Source organism: Podarcis cretensis (genome assembly GCF_951804945.1).
Source record: "Podarcis cretensis genome assembly, chromosome: 5".
NCBI classification, from domain to species: domain Eukaryota; kingdom Metazoa; phylum Chordata; class Lepidosauria; order Squamata; family Lacertidae; genus Podarcis; species Podarcis cretensis.
In genome coordinates, this window is record NC_137174.1 from 22,558,155 (window position 1) to 22,580,539 (window position 22,385).

Here is a 22,385-nt window from a genome sequence, read left to right on the forward strand (position 1 = left end):
GAAACCTGGGAAATTTAAGGGACATCATCAATAAGGGACAGCAGCGGGACACAGTGCTGGGATAAGGGACTTTCCCGCCAAATAAGGGACGGTTGACAGCTATGAGCATTGTCCTCTTCTCCCTTCCCTTCTGAAGCCCTGTTCAACAAATACCTTCTCCGCTCAGGACCTTGGCTTCTAGTTCCATTTTTCCCACCTGGACTGAGCATGAAGAAACAGGTCTGTGGCAGTGACTTGGGTGCAATACATCCAGCAACCATTTGTCTTTGACACCTCAGATCATGAGAAAGAGATAGAATGTAGGGGGACAGACTAACAGTTGCTTTTACTGTGTAAAATGTTATGACTGTTTCAGACTGAAAAGATTAAGAAATTATGCCCATATAATTCCCCTGAGCGGGATGCATTTATGCCAGAATACCAGTTGCTGATGTGCAGTTTATTTTGAATTCAGAATGAACCTAATACATCCTAATACATTGACACACACATGTTCTGAGCCCCATCTGTGGGTCAGGCTGTGTTCACACAGCCCTATGTAACCCCAACCTGTCATCCTTCATTTCATCCTGCTCACCCTCAACCTCCCCATTGAGACTGGACTCCACATTGCTCTCACTCTGGTTACACTGTGAACTTTACCCGCTCCACCACATTAGTGTTTAAGGAGATGTGAAAGCTTGGACTCTGAATGTCTAATGTACAATACATGAATCAGCCCTAAATCTAGGGGGTGCTGTTGCTATCCCATTCTATTTATTCAAAAAGGGTCTGAAAAGCAATCTGTTTAGGCCTGTATGCAAAATAACCAGCCAATCTCTTTGCTGATGGGCCAGCTCTGATATGCCCTGAATTTGTTGTGTGCATAGTAGATTTGTTGTGTGTGGAGAGGATATGATTTAAGCTGTAGGCAAGTGTTTTACCCCCAGGGTACAGACATGCTCAAACTTTGAAACTGAAGTCTCCTCGGGAGGAGGAGCAGGGAAGTAGGAACCCCCCACCCCGAAGATCTGCCTTGCCAGCCTCTTAGGGGCTCCTATTGACCCTGAGAAGGGGGGATTATTTGTTTGTTTTGTTCTGATTTTTATTTGTTTTTTGTTGTTGTAATTTTATGTTGTGAAGCACCCTAAGATTTATGGACTGATGGACAGTATAATAATAATAATAATAATAATAATAATAATAATAATAATAATATCTACACACTGCCAGTGGCCTCAAAGAACTGTTCCAACCAGACATCCCTGCCCTAGGACTTGGGGTCCCACACCAGCTGCCAGGATAGCTCTCAGACCCTTCTGCATGTCCCCCAGGGCCACAGGAGTAGAGGGGAGAGGGAGCCAAGCAGGAGTTTCAAGGCCTCAGCTGCAGAACACACGAGGTAATATGGGAAGAGAAGGAAGTGCATGGAATAACCTTCTTGGATCAGGGCCTCCCTGAGAGCCAGGAAGGAGGGGAGCTTCCAGCTCCTATACAAGCTCCCACTCTGAGCTGCTTCACTGATGAAGCAAGCATTCCCTTCCAAGCTCTAGCCTGGGCAAATGAATATGTACACATTTTATATTTGGACGCATGTTTTATCTATTTGTAGCTGAATCCAGTTGGAGAGGATACATGGAAGCACATCTGGCACTGAAGCTTTTGGTCTCTTAGTGCCAGGCAAAGACCTACCTGTTTGCCTCAGTGTTTATAGAATCTTGGGCATTGCTGCGATTCATTTAGCTAGGACTCAATTTTAGTGTTGTATTTTTGTCTGCTCTTTATAGCTTTACAATTGTTGATGTTCTAATTCTGTTGAAACCCACCCTGGCATCACATGCTGAAGAACGTGCTAAAATACATACGTAAGTAAATAAGTCTGGGGATGTATTTATTTATTATCCTTTTCAGCAACTGGTCTACCCACCCCAATTGTTTGCATAACTCATAAATTTCCTGGGTGCAAGAAAGCTGCATCTTTTAAAATTGTTTTTGGCATAGATAGTTCACTGTAAGCAGATGCTGTGTCTCACCAGTTGCATAGAGTTGGCTGCCAAATACAAAGATCATATGCATGGAGGGAGGGAGCAATATTGTGTCAACAGGCTGTGCCCCCAGTCTGTGAACATTCATTATAATGTGTGTCGAGAACTCTTATGTGTATAGCTGTACCCACGAAGAACTCTCTTTCTCCCAGATGCAAATCCTGGGAAAGTTTTGCTAAAGAGTACTTGAGCTAATTGGCTTTGGAACTTATTTTTTATTAATGAGTACTATTTTGGTTCATCTGGATTGACAGCAAAGGCAGGGAGGGGGCTGTCAAGAGTGTTGTACCAGAAGCCGAGATACTGGGAAAATTCTGAAAAATACTGTTGGCTGCAGTTGCTGCATGTTTTGCTTGTTGGAACTATTTCACATAGTGCAGAAATGAAGAGTCTCCTAATGTTCACTAAGAGTCAGCCATTTATTTCTGTGATGCTTTTGAAGGGGATCTGCACATATTAAAGTGTGTGCTGAATATCACACATTTGCAGGAGCTGCAAGTGTATCACATGCTTTCTGATATAACAATGGCTGCCAGGCATTTGAAAAGTAGCTCAAGGTATCCATGGGGATACTGCATCACCTCTGCAATGCCTGACCTCTCATGCATCATGTTATTCATGTATGTATGTATGTATGTATGTATGTATTGTGAGGCCCTCATGGTCCCCTCCAAGCCTTATGAGGAACAGTTGAAGGAGCTGGGTACGTTTTGCCTGGAAAAGAGGAAACTGAGAGGAGAAAGGATAGCAATAAACACAGTTTTAACAATGAGTCCGTAAGTGACTGTGGAGGCCAATTCTGCATCCACATGTCCTTCCACAGTGGGGACATTGTTTTCCAGGCAGGAGTTGATCATGGTGTTCATTTGCCAAGCGTGCTTTCCTCTTAGCACGTTTCTCCACTTTAGCAATACAATGGTACCTCTGGTTAAGAACTTAATTCATTCTGGAGGTCTGTTCTTAACCTGAAACTGTTCTTAACCTGAGGTACCACTTTAGCTAATGGGACCTCCCGCTGCCATTTCTGTTCTCATCCTGAAGCAAAGTTCTTAACCCAAGGTAATATTTCTGGGTTAGCGGAGTCTGTAACCTGAAGCATCTGTAACCTGAAGCATCTGTAACCCGAGGTACCACTGTGGGAGCTTTGTGAACAGGTGAGGCCCCAGACTTCAAACACCCCAGTTCTATGGATATTTCCCTGCACCTGGAAGTTATGACAGTTGTGTTCAATGGGGCTCACTTCCTGAGCAAGTGTTTCATAGGATCAATGGCCATAGGTCATATTATCTGGTGAAGTATTTCAAGGCATAGTGAAAAATACTTCATGCTACTCACATGTGAAAGTCAATCCTGTGCTGAGTTTTGTGTTGTGGTCTATTGTTAGGGGCCATGAGACATGGCCAATAGGTGTGGATTTTGAGGTATCTCAAGTTACATGTTATTAATGTATTTTATTTCTACCTTCCTTAACAGGCTAGGGGAAAGTGGTGGATAGTGTTTTAAGTGTGGTGTAGGCAGGGACAAATCAGAGATGCTAAAATGATATTATTGGTGGAGAGCCTTCTCCAGATGGTGCAGTTCTGTAACCAACATAATTATCGGTCCTGGAGCAATTATTTTATCCTGAAACTGGGAGGGGAGAATAGTTCTCCTGAAGTGATAAACTTTTTCTTTTCTTTTGCCTAACTAAACTTCAACAGCATTTCATCTAATTTCTTCCCATGGTGTGAATATTAGGACCACACAAATTCCTCTTTTTCCTAGTAAGCCAGCCATGTGTGCATGGTATCATGTTCCTTAAGAAACCCATTAACCCCAATAACTGTTTCAGATACTCCAGTATTTCCCTAGTAATCCTAATTTTAGTTTAGTGGCTTCTCTCTCTCAGGCTGAGCATCTGGAAAACCATAAGCAGATAGAACAATGCTGTTTGCTTTGTGAATTAGATACTGTGGCTTCCAAACGCTGTGGAGGCAAGCATCTGTATTTTGTCTTCCGCTCTCTGTGTGAAGCAGCACTGTGGCAAATCAGTCTCTTGTATGCATAATTTAACATTAGAAGGCCTATATCTAGCTACAAGCAAATTGATACCTCCAAGAAGTGCAATTTGCATATGGGTTTCAGACCATCTTGTGTCCCTCATGCCCTACATAATTTCCCTTTCCCTCGTAATTGTTGTTTTCCACAAAAACGAGCCAATTATTCTACTGTTCTGTGGGAGGTTTTATAACCTAATCCCCTCTCCTCCGCATGAGAGCCACAAGATGCAAGGTCCTGTCTAGCGATTCCTATCCCACTGTGCCCTTCACAGCCCTTGCTGTTTCTGCTCCTTCCTTCCAAATTCTTAACCCCCACAGCCCCTGCTGCTGCATCTGTTCTAACAGCCCCTGTTGCTTGTTCCCATGACTTCCTGGGACCTTTTCAAGGCAGTGTGCTGCTCCCATTCCTCCTGCCCTTCCTCTTAGACTCTCTTTCTGCTAAAAGCACATTTTACATTTTTATGAGGTTGCTCCCCAAGATGGCCTCCTTGTGGCAGCTGGCCCTTTGGTCAAAATGGCACCCTGTGGGCCAAACAGAGAGATCTGGTGGTCCTAATTATGACCAGGGGCTAAAGATTCCCCACTCCTATTCTGCACATTATGGAGGGAATGTTGTTGTTGTTGTTGTTGTTGTTGTTGTTGTTGTTGTTGTTGTTGTCATGTAGTGTGTGGTGTCCCTTAACAAAAGCATGCAATTGGAAAGGAAGCAAAATAGCACAATCTTGTGCCTTACACGCAAATGAGGGTTTTTCTTGTCCTTTTAATATTGATTCACAGTCTGAACTTCTTACCAGAAGTTGTGATTGTGGCCTCTACATTAAATAGTTTTAAGGAAAAGATTGGAGAAATTCCTGGAAGGCAGGCCTGTTAAAGCTACTAGCTATGATCCTAAGTAGAACTTCCATGATCAGAGGGCATACAAGTGAGTATCAGAAACTGGGGATAGACAACAGAAGATGTGCTGCTTGAGAGCTTTCAGAGACATCTGAGTGGTTGCTTGCTCTTAGCAAGAGAATGCTGTGGTAGATTTCTGCTCTTCTGACTTCTGCGCATGATGTAACTTTTCTGAAGCAAGTGATCAGATACAAAAAAGTAAATCCCAGAAGCATTGTATTACTTTTCTGATACTTCAAAACAAAAGGGGGGGCGGTTAAATGAGAGAACATGAGAAAGTGTTTTATAAGATTTCTTCTTTGAACTGAATTTTCTGGGAAAGGTATACGTTGGCATTTCCAAGAATACATTAATAACCGTTTAAGTTACATAATAGTTGCTTGAGCAGATGAATGGTTTTGATTACACCTTAATGCAACACCAGTGCTAATAAAAGATGTATCTGTCATTTCTTATCTTAATGCTTCTTTAAAAAAAAAAGAGGAAAATGAAAACAACACAACCTATTATTAATTGAGATTTATAGTCTGCCGTAGCCAAAGGATGCAGTGCAGATTACAACATTATTTAATTTTGGAGTGTATAAGGAAGCTAAAATGTGATTGGTAATTCCATGCAAATTCACAACCAGCAGAAATGGGCTCCGGCTTGCAGGTCACTTCTACAGCTGACAAAGGGGGGCGGGAAGGATGACATCCATTGAACGCCTGAGATCTGTTCCTTCCTGACCTGAACCACACCACTCGGCAGATCATTATCAGTGCCGCTCCTGTTAGGTAGGAAATGATAAGGGGACAAGACAATATATTTCCTGCAGCCGGTGGGAGCTCTCCATCTTCACTGTTTTGGGGCCAATCTGCCTTAAAAATAACTAAATTTTAGTTTTGATAGCAATTAGCTATTCATATTCAGTTGTTCTTAGCAGTTTTAAGAAAAAAACTGTTAATTGGGTGGCTTTAAAAGAAGGGTAGACATATTTATGGAAGATAAGTCTATTAATACATGCTGGTTCTGTTCTATTTCCAGTCAGAGGAAATTGGGCCTTTGGCCTGCTCCAGTATGTTAAAGAGCAAAATCTCTAATTTTTGTGTTCTCAAAACCTCTTCCCAAATTCTCAGGTTGACTGATCCCTGTGCTCAGAACATCTGTGTTACTAGGTAGGGAACTTATAGGTGGCAGGGTTATTTTTGCCCGTTACAAGACATAAAACTTGTTATGCCCATGTATTTCTTGTCGGTAGATGTTGTTGTTGTTTAGTCGTGTCCGACTCTTCGTGACCCCATGGACCAGAGCACACCAGGCACTCCTGTCTTCCACTGCCTCCTGCAGCTTGGTCAAACTCAAGTTTGTAGCTTCGAGAACACTCCCCAACCATCTCGGTAGATGCATATATCTAAATCATTCCCATATGATTTCAGGAGGCACTTTTGTGACTTAAACTAATACTTAAGTTAGAATTGCTTCTGATATTAGTTTTAAATGCAGGAGTGCCACCTGACAAGTTCTACAAAGGACATATTTTTTGCCCCTATTTTGATTTTTATCCATTTGTAGATAAGGGGGGGGGGGGGACGGGAATGGTTGCTCCAAGTATAGCCACTAAAATGCATGTAAAAAAAAAAAAGTTTCCTTCCTGAAGTCTCCAATTTAACTTGCAGAATGCTCTGCTCATCCTAGAAGCATCACAAGTTCTGTCTTTTGACTTCCTTCTGTATTCCACAGATGTCTCACCTCTGAATTTGAGTTCAATTAAGTTTTGGTTGAGATTTTAATACTGTACATCTCTGCTCCCTACCATTGTGTGGTGTTTAACATAATTAATATGCAACTTTTGTGTGTGTCCTGCAAAGGAAGCCTCCCTTTGTGCCACACTGATGTTTCGGGTTCAGTTGGTAGTCAGTCAACTAGCCTTTAATGGATTAGTTGTTGAGAGAAATTGTACTTGATGGTGCTATAACTTAAAAACAGACTTATTTATTTTGTTGAGCAATCCTGGTTCTGATGTATTACTGTAATCATGAATGACAAAGAAAATATAAAATATGGCCTTTCAGTCTATCAAAGTGTGTTACCCTTTGTTTATTCATATGTAAATAAACTTTCACTTCCCTCAGTACACAAATAAAGCAGTTTTTTTTAAGTTGATAATATGCAAACAAATGTAAGCTTAGTTGATAAATTAATAAATGTACTGATAGGGTTGCCGTATTTCAAAAAGTAAAAACCAGGACACCCTGAAAACCCAAAAGTTAGTTACAAAAACGCCAAAAAACAACAATGATGGACTTGCCAGATCTAGGACAAAGGGCCACCTTTCAGAAATCCCCCCCGCCCGACGTCAATTCCATCTTTGAAATCCCAGTAATGTCTGGGAAAACCCAGATGGATGATAGCCCTTGTACTGGTTAAAATTCCTCAGACCCTTGATACTAAATTAGAAGAGCTTCAGGCTAAGGTCTTTCTTGTGAATCCTTCTCTGCACACTTTCAGGAGGCAAGTGTAACATCCTCCCACCCCAGTCAGCTTTCGGACTGTGAAATAAAAACTTTCTCCTTCCCTATATTTCATGACAGCTCTGTTCATTAAGTTTTATAGCTGCTTTTGTGCTAATTTTTATTACTTGGACAGAAATTACTTATTTTCTTTTGATAAGGTGGCCAATAAATGTTAAAATACGTGGCGCTGTGGGTTAAAGCCTCAGCGCCTAGGACTTGCCGATCGAAAGGTCGGCGGTTCGAATCCCTGCGGCGGGGTGCGCTCCCGCTGCTCGGTCCCAGCGCCTGCCAACCTAGCAGTTCGAAAGCACCTCCGGGTGCAAATAGATAAATAGGGACCGCTTACCAGCGGGAAGGTAAACGGCGTTTCCGTGTGCGGCTCTGGCTCGCCAGATGCAGCTTTGTCACGCTGGCCACGTGACCCGGAAGTGTCTCCGGACAGCGCTGGCCCCTGGCCTCTTGAGTGAGATGGGCGCACAACCCCAGAGTCTGTCAAGACTGGCCCGTACAGGCAGGGGTACCTTTACCTTTACCTTTTATAAACAGCTGGCCACTCTGCAGAGAATTCTGTTCTCTGTCTGTGTGCCTAATCCTGAAGTAACATGGGCAATGTGGTTTGATGCCATAAAATCATGGCTAATGGCAGAGAACAAACCCTTAGATTTTCTTTTTCTTTTTAAAGTTTTCTCTCTCCTCTGAAAAGATGAAGTTTCGCTAATTAGGAAAGATTTGCCCCATACGTCAAATTGTAGGAATTTGATGCTCATCATACAGGCTTTTTAAAAAACAACAGAGCAAGTGAAATATCTGTGAGAAAGGGAAAAAATGATTAACAGCCATGCAGATGCTAACCTTGGTTATCAGATTTACTGCCATAAGATTTGAAATGTAAATCAGTCTGATAGCTGTCAGCTGTCAGCAGCTATAACTAATAGCAGCTACATGGTACTAACAGCAAGATTGTGCATCTGCCTGATGTTTGGTAACACTCAACATTTCAAGCATATGACAGAGTATGTCAGTTATGTGTGGGTGTCAACTGCAGTGCTGTTGCCCTAGAACAGCAATAGGCCTAATGAGTTGATATATCTTGCCAGTCACAGAATCTTTGATCCTCGCTGAAACTGCACTGCTTCTTCCTAACTTAATAACTTCCCTGTCATCTCCTCCATCACATTTCCACCCACTTTGAGGAAACTTGGTTACAGGCCTCAAAGTTTGGGGGCGGGTTTAGCAGTGTGGGGTGAACTTAACTTGTCCCCACTTGGTGGGGACACCCCACCCAAACTTCTTTTACCCACAAGTCTCCAGTGTGAATAAAGGATTGCCCTCTCATTTGACTTCCAAATGTCTTCATGTGGCATCATCAAGACACCAAATCAAAGTGAGGGCAATGCTTCAGCCAGCATGGTGTAGTGGTTAAGAGTGATGGACTTGTAATCTGGTGAACCGGGTTCGCATCCCCGCTCCTCCACATGCAGCTGCTGGGTGACCTTGGGCTAGTCACACTTCTCTGAAGTCTCTCAGCCTCACTCACCTCACAGAGTGTTTGTTGTGGGGGAGGAAGGAAAAGGAGATTGTTAGCTGCTATGAAACTCCTTAAGGGGAGTGAAAGGCGGGATATCAAGTCCAAACTCTTCCTCCTCCTCCTCTTCTTCTTCTGTCTCTCTGGAGCCTTGCAGGGAGTACTATTTTTCTAGAAAAAGAGGTGCTGGAACTCACCATAAACACCTCTCTTAGAATGGCAATGACACCCACCTGAGAATTGCAGGAACTGAGTTCCAGTGAGTTCTGGCTGAAAACAAGCCCTACTTGCAAGTTTAAAAAGTATTGGGGGAATGCACCCTAGCAGCATCTGGGGTCACATTCACACCATACATTTAAAGGACTATTATACCACTTTAATAGAATGTGGAATCCTGTAAAAAATAAGTTTTAAAGGGTGCTGGAAATTGTAGCTCTTAAGAAGCTACGATTCTCTGGGGAAAAGCCATGGCTGTTAATAGTGCTTTAAATGTATGGTGTGATCGTGACCTGGGTATAAGAAGAAGAAGGAGGAGGAGGAGGAGGAGGAGGAGAGTTTGGACTTGATATCCCGCCTTTCACTCCCCTTAAGGAGTTTCAAAGCAGCTAACAATCTCCTTTTCCTTCCTCCCCCACAACAAACACTCTGTGAGGTGAGTGAGGCTGAGAGACTTCAGAGAAGTGTGACTAGCCCAAGGTCACCCAGCAGCTGCATGTGGAGGAGCAGAGATGCGAACCCGGTTCACCAGATTACGAGTCCATAGCTCTTAACCACTATACCACACTAGTTCCCATTATTGCCACATTTAGTGTTGCCATATTTTGAAGAGCAAAAAAGAGGACACATTTGCTGATTTTACCTTTAACAATGGATTGCTATGACGACTCTCATTTTACATACCCATGAAAAAGAGGGCGTGTCCTGGAAAAAGAGGACATATGGCAGCCAAAAAACCAAGCACAAAACTTCCCTCAGAGAAGACTGCTTATTTCTTTCTTTAATTGTTCACCTAAGAATTTTAGAAAACACTCCACAAAAACACTGAGCTCCGACGTGACTTCCGGTTCCCGGTACTTGTATCGGAGCCCCGACACGGCCTCTCAGACGATGTCGGAGGCCCTGCCAGGCCTCTGAACGCGACATCTGGTAGAAACCAGAAGTCATGTTTGGAGATCTCGTGAGGTCTTGGACTTAATCTCCGAGACCCCACGAGGCCTCAGAAAAGCTGCCCTGCCACTGCCATGTGACATTGTGATGACACAACATCATGACATCACAATGTCGCATTATATCACAGGCGCTATTGAGTACCCATAACCTGGGACCCAAGGCAGTGTCTCTGCCAAGCAGTTTACATAAATTGAAAGCATGCCCAGGTAAATTACTAATAAACAAACATGGAAGAGGTCATTTAAAAAACTGATAATGCTTTAAATGTTCGCTTTTTTAAAATAACCCTTTTCAGAGGTAACAGTGACATGTGTCTCAAATATTAATTCTGACTGGCAAAAGAGTGTTCCTCATCAAAGTTCAGGTACTGCTTCCATAAAGTCTGTACTCACAAAGTATATCCTTTTATTTTGTTTCTGCACTGTTGGCTACCTAACATATTTCATCAATATATGAATTATAATAGTGATGATGGGGCAGGCTTGCAGAAGAGTTAAGTGCAGAACATTTAAATAGAATGTAAAATTCCATATTGGTTTGATTGCAGAGATTATCGTTACCTATTTTCAGGTTCCAAGTTCTATGAAAAAGGAAGGAGTGTGGAGAGGAATTCAGCCGAGTAGCAGATATATAATGAATAGGAGATCCATGGAGACTGCTGTCATTCAAAATGAAATCTTACAAAACTACCTGATTAGATTCTGGCTGCTATTTCAAGCACCATCTCCAGGGCATAGGTTTTGAAATTTTGGCACAAACTAATCTAGCTTCTAGGACTGAAGCAGCTAATCCAAAGCTTGACTGAAAATCCTGTCACAATCCATTTTTTCTGATGGTAGCCCAATTCAATGAAAATTTGATCTGCGTTTCCTGATTTGGAAACGGGAAAGTCAAGATTCAACAGCGCTGCTTCTGTAGTTCTGGTGCACATGATGTACCAGTGCATGACAGCCATTTGTTTAAGATTGTGGAAACTCCCTGCTTCTGGTGATGGGGTTGTCTTACTGATTTGCAAGGGACTAGAAGTGGGTGGGAGCATATGCTATGAGCACTGTGTTTTTTAAACAGGCTATATGCCTCTCCAATAAGAATTTCTACTAAAAGCCAAAGCACCAGTTGGGATAGAATTATTTCTGGACAGGTCACATGTGAGGAGGGAGAAAGGTTGTTTTCTGCTGCTCCAGAGAAGCGGACACGGAGCAATGGTTCCAAACTACAAGAAAGAAGATTCCACCTAAACATTAGGAAGAACTTCCTGACAGTAAGAGCTGTTCGACAGTGGAATTTGCTGCCAAGGAGTGTGGTGGAGTCTCCTTCTTTGGAGGTCTTTAAGCAGAGGCTTGACAACCATATGTCAGGAGTGCTCTGATGGTGTTTCTTGCTTGGCAGGGGGTTGGACTCGATGGCCCTTGTGGTCTCTTCCAACTCTATGATTCTATGATTCTATGATTCTATGATTCTAGGTCCTCCAGAGAATGACCACGTTACAATGGTTGAAATTATTCATGTTTGAAATTATTCAGGGGTCAGGCAAGAATGCTTTTTTTGGGGGGGGGAGTTGCAACTAACTAATTCCTTCTTTTTAAAACAATTTTTAAACTAGCCTCATTCCCAGAGGTATCTGATGTACTAAATGGAAATTGGCCAACTGCAATTGGGTGTCAAATTAGGAGTGGCTCTTTTGCTCCATTCACAAAGGAGTGCTATTTAGGGTGTCAGGTTTGTGGTCATGATGTTAGGCCACCTGATAGCTTTTAAGTCCTCCTGCTTGTCACCTTGGCATTGCTGCACTGAATTTTCAAGTGTTCAGATGCGAAGGCAGAGGGTGTGGTCTGCACCATGAGAGAGGGAGCAAGCAAACAAACAAACCATACCTCACCCTCCCCTGCTTCACTGCTGCTGCTACCAAGTGAATACCCCACCCCTCCAACTGCCTCCACTGAACTTAACCTTTGTGACGTCTTAAACACTAGACTAACCAGCTTGTTACACCAGATAAAGTAGTGAATGCAATGGGGGGGGCAATAAGACCTCACAAATTTATTTTAGAAACAGCTTGAACAGTTCATAAGTTAAATATAAAGATCACAGAGGAAAACACATCCAGATAAGTGTAGACTACTGCTTCACTAACCAAGCCAATAGGTAACAATTTGTATTCCTCAGTACAGCATCTGGGTCGCTTTGCAGCTTTCTCTTGGCTTCTTTCTTCCAAAGCATTCCAGTATTGTTCTCTATACTCTACCACAGTACTTCACCTGTCTCACAGCATTTTAGCTCTTTTTCCTTCTTGCAATATATCCTTTCTCTGTCAGTTTAACTTTTTTTTATTCTTCAACTATTTTCTATACTTACAAGTATTTCCCCTCCCAAACTTTTTGCCAGTCTTCTTGAGATCTGTTAAGCTTCTTTTTTCCTCCTGAAATATTTTGCTTTCCTTTTCCTTTAACTGTCATTTTCGTCCTGTGTTGAACTTTAATCCTCTTGGTCAGAGCAACCACTAAAACAAAAGCAACCCTTTATCAATGTAACAGATCCTTGATGTAACAGAGCACATTCACCACACTTTGTGTATAATGTATATAATCTGAATGCGATGTAGTTGGATACAGCTCTTAAGTACCGGTAAGTCATGGCTAGAATGAGATTTCAGTTGGGATTTCCTGAATTGAGTTTAATCATCATGAGGTGTAGACTCACAAGGTTATTAATTGGGAAGTAGCTGTGGCTAACCTCAAAAGCAGAAAATTACTGCTGTGCTGGGTTCCTCTCAAAAGGTGGCAGCGGGAGGCCCCATTAGTTAAAGTGGTACCTCAGGTTAAGAACGGTTTCAAGTTAAGAATGTACCTGCAGAACAAATTCAGTTAATAACCAGAGGTACCACTGTATCTTATTGAAGGAAGTCTTTCAGAACTCTCATGCAGAGTTGTCTGGGATAAACCTGTCAGTTGAAGTAATATGTACCACACATTGATTAATTGTCTGCCCCTTGCTTTGTTTGGACTTCTGCAACTTGTGCCAGAGTTTAAGTGCATTGTCTGGCTCTTGATGCTCCCCCCCCCCCTTGTAATATGGAATGATCTTCTGTAAACTATATACAAAGGAATGTTTCTAACAGCCCCCCCCCCCCCATTTGAAGACATTTGAACAGCATGAGATGGTTGTGGATTAGTCCTCAGTTTTGAGAGTACCTTAAGAAGCAAAACTTTGGTGAACTTATAGGATGGTGCTTATAATTTTGCCAGTCGAAAAGGTGGAGCACTTGTTTCAGTTTCTATTTCCCAAAATCTATTAAGTTTCTCTTACTCAAATCCAGCAATGGACATACAATTGCAGAGGACAGTCTTCTATTTGAAAAGCATCCTATATTTGAAGGGCTTTTCTTTCCAAGAGAGTGAAGACCCAGGGTCTTGGAGTTGTCCATCTGCAATTTGTTAGCACTTGCACAATAGCCTGAGCAGGCAGGCACACAGGTCACTTGACTATGTTTTCTGAGAGGCATTGTATTTCTATCTAAATTGTAGTCATTGCTTCTAAATGTTTGTGGATACACAGAAATGAGAAAATGCATTTTTATGCAAATATCGGCCCTCTTTCATCCTATTTGAGGGTGATGCATGTCCTCTTTCAGTGTGTGACTACCCTAGGATACATAAAGGGAATTGTTCCAAGAAACATCATGTATTAAAAAATGCAGCTCTTTGTGCTGTGAGAAAATATTATCAAATTATTAACTGATGTTCTGAATGTGAGGAAGTATGTGGATAGATGTAAGCAAAGAAAATGATAAGTCTAGGTGTGTATGTGTCTAAGCAGAAATGTCTAAAGCTAGTTTTAATTGCTTGCCATTGGAGGTACAGTTTGCAGACAGAGCAATCTGTGCGCAGTATTTATTTTGAAACTTGTAGATATTTTGTCAATAATGTAAGTAGCATCTGGTAAAATGTGCTATCAGCTTTTCCTTCCATTCAATATCGTAGAAGTTTCTTTTCCTTGATAAATTATCTAGGAAACAAGCATAACAATTGAAGCAGTGTGTAAAATGCTTATCTCCCAACAAAATTCAGAGTATCTCCCCGCCCCCATCTCTGTTCTTAGGCTAAATTTATACATGCAGCAGAATGAGGTGGCACAGTCCCAAAGGGGTAGAATGGGCTGTGCTACCTCAGGTGAGCAATGCCATTTTTAGTGCTGTCCTGTTCTTTGCAAATGGGACGTGGGTGGCGCTGTGGGTTAAACCACAGAGCCTAGGACTTGCTGATCAGAAGTTCGGTGGTTCGAATCCCTGTGATGGGGTGAGCTCCCGTTGCTCAGTCCCAGCTCCTGTCAACCTAGCAGTTCAAAAGCATGTCAAAGTGCAAGTAGATAAATAGGTACCGCTCCAGCGGGAAGGTAAACGGCGTTTCTGTGTGCTGCTCTGGTTCACCAGAAGCTGTGGGTGTCATAAAGCCAAGGCAGAGGCTTGTAAATACTGCAGGGTGCCCCCTGACATTCCTCTGGGCAATGATTACCTTATATGGTAAAGGGGCAATAAAAGCTTGACCGGATGAGGTAACATGAGATTGGCAAACGGCCATGCGGCTGGACAGAACAAAGGAGAATAAATCGGAGAAGGGCAGACAGAGGGGCTGCTCTCTCTTATCATGGAAATATTACTGGCTTTCTGTGTCTTTATTTTATACTAAACAAATGCCACTTGTGACGGCTGGCTCCAACAAGAAGCGACTTAGTCATGCTGGCCACATGATCCGGAAGCTGTACGCTGGCTCCCTCAGCCAATAAAGCGAGATGAGCACCACAACTCCAGAGTCAGTCACGACTGGACCTGATGGTCAGGGGTTCCTTTACCTTTATTCTTTGCAAGGAACGAAGAATGAGAACCACAGCCACATCAAGGAGAGGCTGCAGCCAGCCCCTTTCCTTGCTGTGCTAGTTTTCTTCTTGCAGCTAGTTAAGCTGGAGAGAGATTTAAACATGTTACTATAATAGAAGAGTGGATGGAAGAAAGAATAGCAGCAGGAGGATGTGATGGAATGCTGGGTGATGTCTGAGTGAGTGGCAGGTGGTGGCAGTTGGATGAGAATGACATTTGGGTGGAGATACATATCTGAGCAGACACAGAAGAGAGTGAAGGGGAAGAAACTGAGGGAGAGAATGAGGTAAAAGTTATGGTGATGGCTATAAAGAGAAATATCAAGTTCTGTTGGGTTCGGATATTAGAACTCTTTATTTACTCTTTATTTACTATGAACTCTGTTCATATCCTTGATCTGATGCTTCCTAAACAAAATTATGTTTACGATTTTATCTACCTATGTTCTGGCCAGTGTGGATTTTGAGTTTAGGATATCACACCCCACATGATTTGTGTATGTAGTATAAATTAAGTGGTGGTGGTGATGATGATTAATCTACAGATGTAAAGGAGAAGGAGAACTATAGGTTATCAGCATATTGCTGGCAACATACTCCAAGACTCTAGATGATCCCACTAAGCCGTTTCATGTAGGCATCAAGTGGGTGTGTGCTAAAACAGAACCCCACAGAACCTCACGCTAAAAGCTCTTTGGGAACAAACAATGTACCTCAAAACAGCCATCCAAGTAGACCTGGAACAGAATGATGCCTCCTACTCCCAACTCAGACAGCCACTCCAAAAGAATGCCATGGTCAATGGTATCTAAAGCTGCTGAGAGATCCCAATCTCTCTCTCTCTCTCTCTCTCTCTCTCTCTCTCTCTCTCTTGACAGTGCTTATCAAAAAGAGTAATCGAGTCAGTTACCCTACCAAAACAGAGGCTAAACCCTGATTGAAATGGATCTTAATAAAACAAGTTCCGTCCAAGAGAGCCTAGATAAAGGAAGTGTCCTGCTTCTTTCTTTAACTCAGTAGGTGATGACAACAGATATTGTGTGAACCAGTCAGGAATGTCTAGATTCAATGTGGCAACTGGGTGATTTAGCAAGTGACCTTGAGCAACCAGGCCCATGCAAGAGAATCCTGGAATGTCACAGCGACTTCCCCATTGCAGTTGATTTTACCAGCTCATTTTCACCTTATTCTGCCACAAGTCTAGATCTATTCCTAGTGTAGGCGTCTTAAAATAGTCTCTTTCCTCTTCGGTAATAAGATTTCCCAAATATCACATATTGCATGCTGATTAGAAAAAAAGACTTTCAGCTTCCTACACCTTCTTCAGAATGGATATGTGACTCTCAAAAGCCAAGTCCCCCACAATCCTTCTGTAGCTGGCAGATGGGCAGCATGACTGTGTAGCTGAATGATGGGGAAGTAGAACCCCCGGCCAGCCCACTCCTTTGTTGGACAGCTCTAAGTTAGGTGTCTTTCTGGGACATTTAGAAGCTTCCTGTTGTTGAACATGAGTAGCCATGGCCTGATCCACATATTTTTATGCACACTTTCCCCTACAATATTCATTTTTGTAAACATGGTTGGAGAACTGCATCGCAAAATTTGAACAAGTGTTTGGATTGTAATTGAAAACTAATAAAAATTATTATTAAGTAAAAAAAATCTGAACAAGTGCACGTTTTGAAGGATAGCTGTATTTCAGTTTGCATATTGTTTCATGAAGTGCAAATTTGATAGATTTGACTTTAAATTTCTACCAAATGGAATTTATCGCCCATCCCTAGTAAGGAAACAGATGCTAGATGTGCCTTTTTAATGATTCTTTCTTTACAGATGCACATCTGTAAAGGTATTGTCTCTTGCATTTAATTACCCAGGAAGAAATATTATTTGTGATAATTGCTCAGTATAGTCATGGAAGCATCTGGAAGAGTGGCAACCAATTTGTTAATACTGATACAATATCTGACACAAAGGCAAGGATACTGAGATTCCTCTTCTGTATTTTGAATAATTCACACTATTATTAGATCAGAATTTCATTAATTCAAGGTCAGTGTCCCCCCAATACATTTCCAGAGTGGAATGACAGGTACCAGAGAAAGAAGATCGTTTGCAGACTACTATTACACTGTTTATGCTGCTTCTGTACTGTCATTGCACTCAGAGAACTTTAGTTCTACCATAATTTTGCTCTGCATGTTGTCATTCCAGGGGTGTACTTAACCTCATTCCACTCTGGATCATTTAAAACTACAGAGCATAATGTGATCTTACATTACACAAGTTTATTAGATGCCAGACTCTCAAGAGTAAAAATACCCTGCAAAGTCTTGAATCTACACTTGATTCCATTCTGCAGGCTGAACATCTTTATCTAAACATAAGCTGAGTTTGGAATCTTTTGTCACCTGTGGGGATTTGATGGCACATTTCCAGACAAATTTAGTAACATGCTGCTGGGCTTATGGCAGAGATTCTGAAGACAGAATAGGTCTGATTTCTTATTATGAAGGAAGTGCATTCCCAGCTGGCGCCCATCCTAGTACAATTTGCTCTAAACTTTGTTGCTCCTGATACTAACTTCCTGTTCAGGTTCAAAGTGGGTGTGACATCTGTCCCATTTCAAGTCAGGGTCTGAATTAACCCCTCTCCCTGATTGTGGTATACCTCCCTGCAATCTGCACTCCGTGATAATTCTCCTGCCCCCGGTTGATCAGTGATACTTTAGGACTGCAGAAAGCTAAATTGTGGGGAGGGTTTAGTAACCCTCTGCTTTATATGTAATTGGTGCAGACCCATTTAAAGAGACGATTCTGCTGCCATTGTTTCAGGTTTGCAGCTACTGAAGAAGGAATCTGTTTCTAATCCAGAAACAGATGTGCCCTTCAGGTATTTTTGGATTCTAGTCCCCATCAGCCCCAGCCAGCATGGCCCATGGTCAGGGATGATGGGAGTTGTAGTGTAACAATACCTGGAGGTCACCATGTTGGCAAACCCCCTTCTAACGCATCTATTCATGTTGCTTAGCAGAAATAAATATCAGAGCAAGTTATATTGAGCACACCCATTCACAGTGATATTACAGACTCTCCTCCACTGTTCTTCTATCTCCTTCGGGATTCTGAAGTAAAAGATTCAAACAGGCAGTGAAAAGATTAAAGGGGTGGAAACAAGATTTTTTTTTAAAAAAAATAATAATACACATAACATAAAATGAATGATGTATGGATCCCTTTATGTGAAAGGATTCTGAGAATAATGTAAAAGTTTCATAGCCTGATTGTATATTCCCATACCATTAGGATGTCAGAATGATAGATGCTGTAGTGAATAATAATTTTTTAGACATTTTACCTTGGAAGATGGAACCAGCTGAGGGTTAAAATTATATTATTTATCTCCACCTTGCCTTTCTCTGAAGCAGATTCCTTGACCCACTTCTTTGCTTCTCTGGAAGAGGGCAACATTGTCAGTGAGATAAGCTATTAACAAGTCTTTGACAACAAATAGCTTTTTTTGCAACTAAACACTTCTGTGGTGTTAGGTTGCACACACATGCACACACACACACACACACACACACACACACACACACACACATATTCCAGCTGCACATGTTTTAACAACAAGGGATGCTTTTCTACATCAAGTGTATAAAAGATATGACTATACCTGCAATGCTGTACACACTTACAATGGAGTAAGCCCCATCAAACTCAATGAGTAGATAAGCATAGGTTTTCAATTTCTCTATGCCACCTCCTCATACTACCTGATTAAAATCTCACAAACTCCTGAGACTTACTTTGAATGTTTTCTTTTTCTTACCTGATCTTCAGAAGGGTAGCTCTGTTAGTCTACTGTGGCAAAAACAACAAAGGAGTCTTGTGGCACCTTAAAGATCAATAATTTTATTATGGCATAAGGTTCTGCGGACTAGAGGATCCTCAAATACCTGAGGATAGCATATAATGCTTTTGATGAAATGAACTCTGATCCATACAAGTTGCTCCATAAATCTAACAGATGTTTCCCCCTTATTTGTACCTGTAACCATGAGAAAACAGAAGGAGATGGTTGAGGGTACAATGCTTCATCTTGCCTGACCAATCACTGCCCCTTCATCTACCACCCCTGTGAAATTTCCTGTGCTAACATGGTCTGGTTTGCAAGTTGCAACTATGTAGGGTCATATCCTCAGTAGGTTAGAGCTGTTGGGATACTGCCAGGAAGTCCAAAGGCCATCATGCCCCCATGCCGATGCCGGATGATCCAACGACCTCCCGTAGAAATGCAGTATCAATCAATTAGCGACAAAAGCCTCGGAAATAGCTTTCCACATTCCAAGGACTGGCGCATGCTCTATCAGCAGAGTTCGCACAGCGAAAGATGCACTCAGGAGAGCATTATTTACAACTTTATTCAGCATTGGTCAGAACAAAGAAAAACATGACTGCCTGCTTCGATGTTCAGGCGCAGAGAGAGAACAAAATGAACAGGAAATATGCAGACTCTGTGACTCACAAAGCCTGCTCCCTTTTAAGGTGGAACGGAAATATCCTAACAAGAACATGATGCTGATAATGCCAAGGTTGCAGATTCAGTCGCTGTATGGGACAGCTGCATATTCCTACATTGCAGGGGGTTGTTCTAGATGATCCTCAGAGTCCCTTCCAACTCTACAATTCTATGGTATCTATAAATCTTTCCATTAAAGCTGCTGTCCTGCATGCAAGGATATCATCAGGTGGGAAGAACATGTGCATTTGTTCCTCCCCTTGCTATTCTGATTTTTAAACTTTATTGTAGCACTGAAGGAAACAATCAGGGGAGAGGTGGCTGCTGCAGTAAAAGGAATACACACAGAGCATTTTATAACCAGCAGCATCTCGAGGGGGGGGGGAGGTCTAATGCCAAGATCACGCCAGTCTCCTTGCTATGATTGTAAATGGGAAGAGATGATTTCCTTAATGTAAGTAGAGCCCAGGACATTGTTGTTAGGACACAGTGGTACCTTGGGTTAAGTACGTAATTCATTCCGGAGGTCCGTTCTTAACCTGAAACTGTTCTTAACCTGAAGCACCACTTTAGCTAATGGGGCCTCCTGCTGCCACTGCACCGCCGGAGCATGATTTCTGTTCTCATCCTTAAGCAAAGTTCTTAACCCGAGGTACTGTTTCTGGGTTAGTGGAGTCTGTAACCTGAAGAGTATGTAACCTGAGGTACCACTGTATTGCCATAATAAAAGGCAGATGAAATTGGCCCTGGAAACAAGCCAGTAATCAGCTGATACTTGACACAGTGAGTTTGTTGAATGTCTAAGGCACAGATGGAGGACACTTTCTCACCTGAGGGCCTCATTGCCTTCTGAGCAACCTTTCGTGGTCACATGCCAGTGGTAGGCAAAAGTCAGCCATGAGTGTCCCTCTGCATAGCAGGCTACTTTCTACACACACTCACACACTACTCTGTGTCCTCCAACCAGGCAATCAACAGGCATTTTCAGAGTTCAGGGACACATTCTGTAGGTAGGGTTGTCAGATCTGAGGCGCTGATGTGGAGTTGCAAGAATTTGGACGCTATCACAGGGTTTCTGGGAGAAGGATTAAAATGTTAGGAGGAAGAGATACAGAACAAATGTGGTCAGCTATTTTGTACTTGGCCTAAATGCTGCTTCTGTTTTCTCTACACTCCCTGCAGCGATGTCCAGCAAGCCACACCTTGAGGCAAACGGCATGCACTTCTCACGTCATGCATCAGGAGGAGGGAAACCCGCCACAGCCTCAGGAAGGCCCACAGAGGCCCGCCTTAGGTCGCAGATTATTTCAGGGAACCCTCAGCCCCTCACCCCGCAATGGTGCCCCTTTTGAGGCACTAGGCATATTAAAACTTTCCCCCTATTGTCTAAGATGATTCCCACAAGCCATCACTAAAACTACCCTCTGTTCTGTCAGGCATAATCCCTATAAGCAGATTTCATTTCTGAGAATAATAACTGTAAACTGTAGAACAGAGCCTGAGGTGGGTTGTGAGTAGAAATAAATGCCCACAGATGATTATGATGGCTGCATTCATAGTAAAATATTGGGGATGTTAATATTGATAAGAGAAATATGGCAGCCATCCAGCCCCACCATTTGCACACAATGCTAATGGTAAAGGGCTATGAAATATTTATTTACTACTTTTGGCAAAGCAAAATGTCAAGATGCACTCCTCCTTTTTTTTAAAAAAGGGGAGAAGGCGCAAGTGTCTGCCAAACCTGTCAAGATAATGCGAACACGTAACAAAATTTGTGCTGAGAGCAAAACACATAGGCTACAATTGGATTCACGTTGGAATGAAGTGATGAATGTAGCAGCAAGCCTTCCAAAATTGTCAAGAACTAAAGCTTCCAGCCTTGTTAGCAGACCAAGATCAGCAGTATAGGACATTGAGCCTTGTAGATATAAGAGTTCCCCAAGGCATATGAGAAGAACTTAAGTATGTTTACTTTTAGTAAAGAAAGGGGGGGGGGAGTTAAGAAAGGTCATGATGACTGTTTGGAAAATATTTCTGAAGGATTTCTAGAAGATTTCAGTAAGTTCAACGAACATAATAAGATATATCACTGATTGGATTCTTTGGTAACAATCCTCCTGTTTTTGTTTTCCTGCTCCCCTCCATCTCAGGATTTCCCAAAAGTGGTGTTTTTTTTTGGGGGGGGGGAGCAAAGTCTGTAGCCAAGGGGAGGGGGCAAAAAAGCTCTCTCTTTCTCTTTTCTGTTAACAACTTTGTTGTAGGTTTAATAACACAATTTTACAATCAGTTATCATAATTAAAATGATAATTCATGCAATTTGATGTCAAGTTTATTAACACAAATGACCTCCCATGAGATCTGCTGAACCACAATGAGGCATATTAGTATACACTTCCAAATAGATCTAGTCTTATTACGAGTACATTTCAACAATTATTGTTGTATTTATTTCAAAATTAGTTTGAAATAAATATAAATAAATGAAGAAGGTAATACTAACAAAGCTTTTTAAAAAACAGACTCCTTCACCAGGAAGAGTTAAAACATAGACCTTCTCTTTGCTCTGCATAATTCCACAGTAAGGAATTCTTTAAAACGAAGGTAGCCAATGTGGTGCCCAATGGACTACAACTCCCATCAGCCCCATTCAGTGTGGCCTGGGATGATGGAAGATGTATGTGGATGTATGTAGCTGCCATTTTGGTTACTCCTGCCTTAAAACACCCTTGGCTTTTGCCTGCTCTCTCTCCATGCTGTTTTCCCTACTTCTTGTCCTTCCTCACAGTTTGATAAGCTTGGGAGAGTAGGGAAGGAGAGAAATTGGCAGACACAAATGACAGT

The 22,385-nt window shown here is 42.1% G+C and overlaps 1 protein-coding gene and 1 long non-coding RNA gene across 3 annotated transcripts in view; one reads left to right on the forward strand and one right to left on the reverse strand.

The window, feature by feature from the left end:
- NRG3 (neuregulin 3) overlaps positions 1–22,385 on the forward strand; it is a 610,117-nt gene that overhangs the window by 229,839 nt on the left and 357,893 nt on the right. The gene's annotated exons all lie outside the window — the stretch shown is intronic.
- LOC307215994 lies at positions 5,463–10,215 on the reverse strand. The gene is made up of 2 exons (XR_013838861.1): positions 9,944–10,215; positions 5,463–5,723 (listed from the first exon to the last, which is right to left on the reverse strand). It is a non-coding gene; the product is annotated as an uncharacterized lncRNA (long non-coding RNA).